Source organism: Hylobates moloch, unplaced genomic scaffold (assembly GCF_009828535.3).
Source record: "Hylobates moloch isolate HMO894 unplaced genomic scaffold, HMol_V3 SCAFFOLD_2, whole genome shotgun sequence".
Lineage (NCBI taxonomy): Eukaryota > Metazoa > Chordata > Mammalia > Primates > Hylobatidae > Hylobates > Hylobates moloch.
The window spans coordinates 138,263,270-138,267,178 of record NW_026652277.1 but is presented as its reverse complement, the minus strand read 5'-3'; the positions used below and the strand labels follow the sequence as shown (position 1 = coordinate 138,267,178).

The 3,909-nt window shown below is 33.7% G+C and overlaps 1 non-coding gene across 1 annotated transcript; it reads left to right on the top strand.

Annotated features, from left to right (window-relative positions):
- Positions 1–3,369: 3,369 nt before the first annotated feature.
- On the top strand, positions 3,370–3,476 carry LOC116477110 (U6 spliceosomal RNA). The gene has a single exon (XR_004250355.1). It is a non-coding gene; the product is annotated as a U6 spliceosomal RNA (small nuclear RNA).
- The last annotated feature ends 433 nt before the right edge of the window (positions 3,477–3,909 follow it).

The window sequence follows — 3,909 nt, the reverse complement described above, 5'->3', positions numbered from 1 at the left end:
GCATTCATGGCAAACCTGATCTCAACTGATATGTCCTTAGTAGTTCAAGTAGTTAAATATTCATATATTTTGCTACACAAATATTACTGTATTTGATTTTGGGGCATTGCCCCAGATCCCACTGTGATGTTACATAGTACATGTATATGCAGTGTATTATGTTTCTAAAATATTTTTTAAAAGCCCTCTAAATTCTATAATACATGTAGTATAAAGAGTTTTAGATAAGTTATAATAAAACTGTGGGCCATACAACAGTTATTTTTCCTGTTGATTTCTTTTTAAAACCCATTTTGATGAACCTAGAAGCCTAGCCACAGCTTTGGGTTTCCAGGATCATGCTGATTGACTATTCTTTCAGCTATATCTGATGTTTTGGAATTATATAGACAGGGCTTTGAAACGTATGAATAGAGACAAGCAGGATGGTCATAAAGAAACCCTGGAAGTTAGGTTGCATAGCTATCAGTTGACTGGAGATTGGTAATTTTTCTTTCTCTAAAAATCTAAGGGGAGAGTTTACACCTGAGATCACCTTTTTAGAAGACTGTGGACAGTGGAAGACTCTTTGCTTGCACACCTGATCTTAATTTCATGCAAGGTCATTATATTGAAGCTCAACTTTATTCAAGCCCCTCAAATTTTAATGCATAGCTGACCTTTATACCCCAGTATCCTGGTGTCTAAACTTTGCTCTGTTTGACTCATATGCGTAAGTCATTTCCAACACTTGAATTATAAGGAAGCTGAATGAGAAAAATAAATAGTAAGAAATAGTTCCCCTTACTGGGACTCTAAACTCTAGACACCTACATGTCCAGCAACATAGACCAGACACGGGTTTATTCCAGGAACTAGAAGAAGGAGCAGGGGATCCATTCACCTGAAATAGAGTGCTCATAGGAGCCCTAATTAAGCACCACAATGAATCATTTGATTGGATTGTTTTTTAATATTCCTTGAGCTGTTTTTATTGTTGTTGTTGTTATCAGTACTATCCTATTTAAATGTTTGGAGGCAGTGAAGAATAAAAGATCAGTGTCAGTGCTAAGAAGCCTTGTAGCTTGCCAAAGAATCTAGTCACAAATAAACAGCAAGAACTTCTTCAGATGACCTGGTCATAGACATAAAATAACAAGTAATCATGTGCCTTCTCTTTACACTATGTGATTTTTCCCCAATAAAACCTGTTTACACAATACATACTGTGAATTGAAAAACCCGTGTGGGTTTATTATGCCAAATCAAGATATTCAGTCCCTTTAGTTTTCTTCCATAAATCATAATTTAGTTAATAAATATACAATTGATATATGAACCTATAGAATTACATATGCATGTTATATTTTAAGAAAAATACTGTCATATTATTATATCTGTATCTTCAAACAAATGCTCACTTTTAGAGATCAGGTTAGGAATTTATTCTGCTTATATGTAAAACTTTTAAAAACTTATTTAAAGAAATGCCTACTGTATTGTTTTATGAACCACAGAACTCTAGTACCATTACTTCATAGTTGCACTTACTTTTGTAATGGTACTACCATGTTTAATCATCCAGATTATGATTCAGCCATTAATTTTGATAAAAAATCAAATATCCTACAAGATGAAGAATATGTCCTCACCAAGAGTATACTTAAGAAAATGTTACAGGCTTACGGCATTTCCCAAAGTAGACCAATACCAATTCCTGTGGTAATTTTATGAATATGCTCTTTATCAACTATGTAAATGCAATAACAGATTCTTCCTCATGATTGCTAATCAGAATTTCTCCTGTTACTGCTTTAGGAGTTGCTTTCATGACAGAACCAGAAAACTACCTGCCACCTTTGCAATAAAAAATGTAGTCCTCACCTCTCATTCATTTCAGACCCCTGCCAAAAGCTGTGGAAGCAACCTTGCTACGGAGCCAGAGTCTGAACTTCTCTTCCCTACTTTCCCTTATCCCTGTCAGCATTAGAAGGTTAGCCAGGCTATATTTGCCTATGTAAAACTGAGCCCCTACAAGGTCGCAGTTGAACATTTTTCCCTCAGATCTTTATTTGAATCTCTAGATGTACAAACTTTCAAGGGAAAGACCATTTACTTAATTCTGCACACTAGGTATATTTAAATCTTAGATCTAATCCAATCGTAAATCTTAAATTTATAGGATTTACGATAAACTTCCTAAAATTATAGGAATCTCCTTGCAAGGCAACGTTCTAAGTGTTTTAATCCTATTACCATATTTAATAGTCAAAACGATGCTTTATAGAAATATCAAAATACTCAGACAAGAAAACTAAAAAACAGAGAGTTGAACTTACAGCTAGTTAAATGGCAGAGACACAATTTAAAATCCAGTATTCAAGCTCTAGAATATATACTTGTAATCACTACACTATGCTAACTTACAATACATATAAATTGTTATTACAACAAAAAATATAATGAACAATGTAGTAGCCATTTTGATGCCACCAAAATAATTCCACCTGTATATCTTCCAGGAATAAGGGTAGGATTGCATTTTCTGGCTCCTTTGTAAGTATGTGCTGGTTCCATGTAATTCTGGTAAATAAATTCTGTATATTGTTTCCAATAATATGTAATTGCCTGTGTGAGACTGACATAGAGAGGGATATAGTTTACATGGCGGATTCTCCATCTGTTTGGGTTCCTTACCAACTACAATGAGTAGAGATATCTGTCAGTCTGTGAAGGAAATATACTTGAACAAAAATCAAAATTACATTGCTTTGAGGCACATAAATTTGAGAACTGCTTACTAAAAACAAACAGTAAAATTAAAACACATTACATGTTTCTAATACGAGAGTAGCAAAAAGTTGTAAACAAAACATGCTAAGAAAAAAATGTTAATCATTCTACAAACTTTCACCAGCATGAAATAAAACATAAATATTTTTATAATACATCATTTTATATTTATTTCATAATTTCTGTGTCTCAGTACCATTTGTTAACATCATTTGCTGACAAGTAATTTCTTGCTTTCTTTGCCATTGTTAAGTAAAAATTAAAGTGCATAATGACAAAAGACTAGCAAAACAAAATAGGTATGCAGTTTACTACCAGAGGCCGAGCTCATATAAAACAACAAAATTTTTATCCCAAAATAACTTAATCCATCAAGTAGATATTAGCCACTTAATATATGCCTATTTCTACCGGTCTGGTAATTAGGACAGATATTTTAAATTATTTTTTAAAGTAGCCATATAATTTTAAGATGCTTCAGATTATATTTTATATATGAACTTTGGATAGGACACCTCTAAGATTGGAATAACAGTTTCTTGAGCCAACAAATGTATCACTACTAATCAATATGTCTTTATCTTTTGAAATCTTCTAGTGCTCACTTTGGCAGCACATACACTAAAATTAGAAAGATGCAGAGAAGATTAGCCTGCCCCCTGCACAAGGATGACATGCAAATTCATGAAGTGTTTCATATTTTTACAAACTCCTGGACACATACACCCTCCCAAGACTGAACCAAGAAGAAATTTAATCTCTAAACAGACCAACAATAACTCTGAAATTGAACCGGTAATAAATACCCTATCAACCAAAAAAAGCCTAAGACCAGATGGATTCACAGCCAAATTCTACCAGATGTACACAAAAGAGCTTGTACCATTGCTACTAAAATTATTCCAAAAAATTGAGGAGGAGGGCCTTCTCCCCAACTCATTCTATGAGGCCAGTATCATCATGATATGAAAACCTGGCAGAGACGCAAACACAAAAAGAAATCTTTAGGCCAATATCCTTGATGAACACTGATGCAAAAATCCTCAACAAAATGCTGGCAAACTGAATCCAGCAGCACATCAAAAAACTTACACACCATAATCAAGTAGGCTTTATCCCTGGGATGCAAGATTAATT